Below are 7,183 nucleotides of genomic sequence, written 5' to 3'. Positions count from 1 at the left end.
CAGCTGCAGCTGATTTGGAACACTGCTGCTCCAGTCCTCACTAAGACCAAGAAAGTGGATCATATAACTCCAGTTCTCAGATCTTTACACTGGCTTCCTGTCTGTCAAAGACTTGACTTTAAGATGTTGCTGTTGGTTTATAAAGCACTGAATGGTTTAGGGCCAAAATACATCTCTGATCTACTGCTACATTATGAACCATCCAGACCTCTCAGGTCATCTGGATCAGGTCTGCTTTCTGTCCCCAGAATAAAAACTAAACATGGAGAAGCAGCGTTCAGTTTTTATGCTCCACATATCTGGAACAAAATCCCAGAAAACTGTAGGTCTGCTGCAACTCTCAGTTCTTTTAAATCGCAGCTGAAGACTTCTCTGTTTGCCGCTGCCTTTCATTAAACCACATTGAGGGTTAATATTTTACACTGCACTGTTACTTTTATTCTCTTGTTTTATCTGTCTTACTCCCTTTTTAGCTTCTTTTTATTTAACACTTTGTAATTGTTTTTATGTCTTTTTACTTGTGTTGCTTTAATATTCTGTTTTAATGCCTTTTATGCTCTATGTAAAGCACTTTGAATTGCTTTGTTGTTGAAATGTGCTATACAAATAAACTTGCCTTGCCTTGCCTTGGTTGTGCTTTCAATTGAACAAAATGAAGTGTCTGTGGTTGGCAAGTCAGTGTCCTTGTTGATGCACTAGCGACTCCTAATAGTTGGCCACATTGCTTAGAGGACAGGGGATCTGGTGGGGGGATGGGTAGTGGTAGCTGTCCACATGAAATCCTCCAGGGATGGATGCAAAATAGATCAGTCTGTGACTCCACCAGTCATGGAGTTAGCTTACACCTTCCAAAAGGTCAACAATGAAGAAAACATGGGAAAAAATCTAAAAGTATCTCTGCATTACATTCAACAATATGAAAATCACTGATTATAATAATGTTACCCTCATTTGTGTCAACAAAAATTATATATTCTTGCAGCATTGAATGTTAGTGTAATATTTGATTTTTCGCCCAACCCTACTGCAACCCCTCCTTTAACCTAGCACCAGGAAATAAATATGTGTGCTTCTGTTATACAGCAGGCTCAATATACTGCAGTAAAACTACCAGTGCTAAAAGCTTGTGTCCATCACAATCTTCTAGAGAAGATGACAGACTGCCTTTGCTCACTAAATTGCATGGCTGTGTTTTAAAATTTCACTGTGCTTCAACCATCCAGACTAAAAGCGGAGCAGACTAAAATCTGCTGATGCTACTGCAACAAGCTAGCTTCTGTAGAGTAGTCTTAGGCTAAGCTAAGGTAAAGCTACTGGCCACTGTGTAGGGTTTTTGCAATGATGCTAGGCAGTTACAATGTACATCCTAGAATGCAAGCATCTTATGGTGCTCCAATGAAAGCAAGAAATGGATGTGAAAGTAGTTTTTAATCGCTCCTTAGAAAACCACGAAACTGTTTTTCAAAGGAAAAAGCAGCTTTTGTGCTTTATGTGTTATTAGCACACTGGTCATATTTCATACATCCAGACATGAAAAAACAACAACCATAATACCATGAACAACTTTATCAGAGAGAAAGGGAAATTGTTACATACCACATCGCAGGCAATTTTTCAGTTAATATTTATTTTTCATATAAGTTGTAACTGAACGTCACAAACAAAAAAATGATGTAGTATTGTTTAGCCTATTGTAAACCTGACTTTCCATGTAGGGGGTTGAGAATTGCTCAATGACTGATGCTCTTCAGCCTGGCTTTACACCTCAGTAAGTGGATTATTTCAGGATTTAGATGAGTTGGTCTGTCTTGATAGGGAGTCTAGTTCAGTAGGCCTACAGCTTTGTTAGTAAAGAAAAGGACCTGTTGACCTATTGTGTGACTCATTACCCTGGATAAACAAGAAAACCACGCAAAACCATAGCTGATCTTGAAATTTATTATCTTACTAACTCATAATTCTCTTAAGACAGAAAATTATGTGAAAGAGCACAGTACATCACACACAGGTACAATGAAGACTAGTAATTACGTTACGTTACGTACAATTCATCCAATGCCAGTGTTTAGTGCCAATGTAGGAAGTAGCGTGTCCATGTAGTGAGGCGAAAAGGAAGGGTGTGGAGTCATGTATAGACGTGGCCAAAAATATTGGTACCCTTCCATCTTTTTTAAAAAAACTAAATTTTCTCTAAGTTGAAACTGATAGAAGTATATGGTATCCATTATTCTTTATTTCACATTGAATATAACTGAAACTTTGCTTTTGATTTACTACTTAACATATTATTTAAGACAATAAAAGAAATGAAAATGGCCAAAAATATTGGTATTCTTAACCTAATATTTTGTGGCACAGCTTTTCGAGGCAATAACTGCAGTCAAAGTCAAGCACTTTATGTAACTTTGAATAAGGTTTCTACACTTCTCCACTGGTAGTTCGGCCCACTCCTCTTGAGCATACTGCTCCAGTTCTCTCAGGTTTGATGGGTGTCATCTCCCAACTGCAAGTTTCAGCTCTTTCCACAGAGGTTCAATGGGATTCAGATCAGGACTCACGCAGGCCACTTCAGAATGGTCCAACGTTTTCCTCTCATGCACTCATGAGTGTTTTTGATGTATATTTGGGATCATTATCTTGCTGGAAGACCCATGACCTGTGACTAAGACAGGGCTGTATGTTTCACTCCAAAATGCCTTGATAGTCTTCTGATTTCAATGCGCCCTGCACAGATTCAAGGCATCCAGTGCCTGAGGCAGCAAAACAACCCCAAAACATCACTGAGTCTACTCCATGTTTCAATCCCATGAAAGATGGAGTGTTCTTTTCTTTGAGGGCTTCATTTATTCTTCTGTAAATATAAGGTCGGTGTGATTTAACAAAGAGCTCTAATTTTGTTTCATCTGTCCAAAGCACATTCTCCCAGAAAGACTGCAGCTTGTCAACAAGCATTTTGGCAAAGTTCAGTCTGGCTTTTTTGTGACTTCCTCTTAGAAGTGGGGTGTTCCTGGATCTTCTACCATGGAGCCCATTTTCATTTAGACGGCGACAGATGGTGAGACTTGAAACTATTGTACCTTGAACTTGAAGATCAGCTTGGATCTGTATTGACGTTTTCCTTGGTTCTTTCTTGACCATTCAAGTAATCGCCTGTTCAATCTTGTGCCAATTTTCCTCTTGCAACCACATCCAGAGATGTTGGCTACAGCTCCATAGGCCTTAAACTTCTTAATAAAATTGGCAACAGTGCTCACAGGAACATCAAGCTCTTTGGAGATGGTCTTGTAACCTTTATGTTGACCATGCTTGGTTATTACCTTTTTTCTAATGTCAGACCACTCTCTAGTTTTCCTTCTGTTTTCCATGTTCAATGTGATGCAAACAGTGGCACAAAACATAAGATTAAAAACACCTGTGATACTAATTAAAACACAATAATCTGCTTAAAGTATCACTACAAATTCATTTTTTCTTACAACTTCTAAAGGGTACCAATAATTCTGTCCAGGCGATTTTAGAATGTCTTTGTAGAATAAGCATGAATTCAGTTATTTTCACAACCTTTTTGTTTTGTTCCACTGCAAAACAAACATAGACATGCATTGATAATAACATATCTTTTAATTTTAACACTGTTCAGGGTGAATGGTGCATTATTTTAATTAATGCAAGGGTATTTTTGCATTAATTAAGGGTATTTCGGCCACATCTGTATGTATGCATGTAGCACATCAGATTTTCATGTAGGAAATCAGAGTCACTTGGCTATTAGGGTTAATCAACCATAACCACAATCTTTTCATAACCCTAAGCAAGTGTTGCCTAGTTGTGTAACCCTAACCATATCAGTGAGGATTCAGACCTATAACAGCCCTGCAAGAAAACAACATGGGAAGCTGCGTAGGTAGGGGCTCTTAGATGCTGATGATTGCCCACTGCAGCAGATGGATATTACATTGCATTGCATCGCAATGAAAGTTGAGCCAGGTTCAACTTATTTGCCAGAGTCCCCTTTTGTCATGTGGAGTAGCAGGAATGGATCCAAATACAGAGACCAGAGTGCAGAGTTGACAAAAATCTTCTTTAATCTTGAGACGAGACAGGACAGGACAGGACAGGACAGATCCAACAAAGACTGAACAGAAAACCAGGACTTAAAAAGTAACTGAACTAACGAGAAGATGAGGTGCAGTGGGGAGATGGGTGGAGAACTCAGGAGAGGGGAGTGAACAGACGGGGAGCGGGATTGGCTGGGGAAACACAGGGAGAAGGGCAGGGCTGATGAGGCTAACACAGGGCAGGTGTGGGGAAAACAGTGTGGGGCAGGGTCACCGAGTCTAATTGCAGGGCAGGTGTGGAGAGAAAAACAGGCCAGGGAGGGGTGCAGAGGGCTGTTCCATCAATGCAGCTAAAGAAAGCTGCCCTTACTTGAAAAAGCCTGGCTAGAATTAATGTCAACATTCATTTGAGGCTCAAGCCATTCCACTAACGCAGGCTAGCTGCGTCTAGTCAATGCTAACTCAAGCCAGGCTGGAATAAGCTTGCAGTGTGCACGTGTATGGAGTACATAAGCAGCCCAGAACGGTCGATTGTCTGAAAGACGATACTATGTTGCAAAAAGAAGAGAAAATTAGAGCGGTGTTCTTCTCCGCAGCAGAACAAACCTGCTGATGAAACTATATGAAGAATATAAAGGAGTTTTCACCAAAAAAGAGAATACTGCTACAATTAACAAGGTGAAGGAGATGGCTTGGCACAAAATTGATGACAGATTACATGCATATCTGTAGGTGTATAGTGATAGCCTAAAGGTTAGAGGAGTGAACTTATTATTAGAAGGCTGACGGTTCAATCACTGCATCTGGCTTAATGAGTCTGTGTGGGGAAAGTGAAGAGCAGTGCTTGTCATGGTTTTATCTTTATTTGTTAATAAATGAGCATTCAGATCAGTGAAGTGGTTATATTATCACTAGGCTATATAATATCAGATGTATATTTAAAATGATGTTGTAGGCAACTTAAGAGAGCCAACTTACCAACATTATCATACTCTTTGACACATTTTCTCTTGCACAAAATATCCATTTACAAGCGTCAATGAAAGTTAAAAATTAAGTTGCAGATGGAGATGAAGAAACTGGAGAAGGATGTAAATACAGTGGAAACCGCTTATTGTGATCATGTCTGTCTGGGTCAAATATATATAATCACTATAATATCATAACCTTTTCTTTTTCTTTAAATTGTCATGCAGAATATATTTATTAGCCTACATGAATATAAAGTTACTGAATTTTATTGACTGTTTCAAAATACAGTACAACTGTTTCAAACGCACTGTGCGCATTTTTGAAGCAGCGGGTTCTGACTATGACAAGTTCCTTATTTTCCCCGGCAGCAGAACAGGCGAAGATAGCGGTGAATGTTGTGAATGTTCACTCCAACACAGAAGTGACCACGAATAAAATGGGGATTTACTTAAGTATTTTTGTAAATGTCCCTCACAGTTCTTCTATTTTATGTTTCCTGAACACAGACAAGTGATGCGAGTGCGAAAAGACACATGACGGAAGCGTCTTTTGAGAGTGTTTCCGTCCGTCGGACATTCTTTGACATGCAGCTGAATTAAGCTTGACCGTTAGCCTGCCACGGAGCAGGCTAGTTCTGCTAACTATCTTCCTATGGTTACTGAGCTGGGACTCATATAAGCCGCAGAGATGGAGCGGAACTCTCATTTAAATTAGCGAGGCTTATCGAAATAAGCCAAGCTATCCCGTTTGCCAGCTTGATGGAATACCCCCCAGAAGGACTCAACAGAAATGCAACTCAGGAAACCCCAAAGAACACAAAAGCACAGAGTCCAAAAAACACACAAAGTCCAGGCAGGATGTGACACCTTTGTTTTTGTGTTTTTGCCAGAGCACTCTTCATTTGCACCCACATTGCACCGCTGGACTGCCCCCATTCAAATAAATGAGAGGGTGTTTGTTAACGCAGGGCTAATGTCTGAATGGAATAAAGCAGTAGCAACAACAGAATTGCTTGTCTGTTTTTTACGGTTGTAATAAGCCATAAGATTCTTTTCAATACCCACAATCTTTCTGTAATAGGCTCAGCATGGTGCATGCAGTAACCTTTGTGCCATCTGCTGCACAGTCTCCACAACAATTAGTGTGTATTGAATTTATGCAAGTCCTGCCATCGTCCATTTCAAGGGGCATGTGCCAGGTCCATGTGCCAGCCATAATTACATAATTTTAGAGGTTTTCAGGTGTGTGCACAGGTTTCTGAAGCCTGGTGTGCGAACCATGCAGTGAACCTATCCCTAACCATATCGTAGTTGTCTTGTGTAATAATGTGCCAATTTTTATTAAAACTGAGAGCTCAATGGGTTGCCATAGACTTCCATTAAAGAGCAAAAGAAAGATCCTTTAAATACCTTGATAATTAGACACTATTAATAATTAGATTATTAATTTTTTTTTTTACATCTATATATACTACAGTAATTATTTTAAATCATCATATCATGTAGCACTCTTATTGAAGGTCAAGAGCTGAGAAAATCATGACAAATATCTGGTTGTTTTTTTTTTTAAATTTAACCCAACTAGAGAAAGACTTCACACATTGCTCCTGCGTTAGACCATGGCGTTGTTTTTGTTTTGCCTGATCAAACAGTAATCTGCTTACTGGATGAACCCTCTAGCCTCCAATACTTGGCCTTTCGACCCTCAGTACCAGAAATACAGTCTGCACACATCTATGGCTGTGTTTGTGAAACAGTTACTGCTTTTGGAGTTTATTTCAATATTCACAATATTTGTATTCACTCTAATAGTGCTGCTATGTATTTAGGATAATGCCATAAAGAGAACAGTTAATGGTATATTCAGTGAGGAATTATTCTGTTTGATGGTTAATGGACAGTATTTATTTATTTATTTTTACTATTTTATTTATTATGTATTATTGTTATTTGTATGTGTTAAATTAGTCAGTGACATGTAGGTGACCATTAGATTGTTACTTTGTTGTGTGAGAAGCCCCTCCCCTCTGCCTTCTTAAGTGCAGTGCTTTTTAGCCGTACCAAGAAACATCATGCTTTTGGCTGTTTATATTGTATATGTTGATATTCTTTGCTCTGAACTGTTGAACTACATCTTTAGTACTTCTTTAACAG

Source organism: Thunnus thynnus, chromosome 4, assembly GCF_963924715.1.
Source record: "Thunnus thynnus chromosome 4, fThuThy2.1, whole genome shotgun sequence".
Lineage (NCBI taxonomy): Eukaryota > Metazoa > Chordata > Actinopteri > Scombriformes > Scombridae > Thunnus > Thunnus thynnus.
This window is presented reverse-complemented; position numbering follows the sequence as displayed.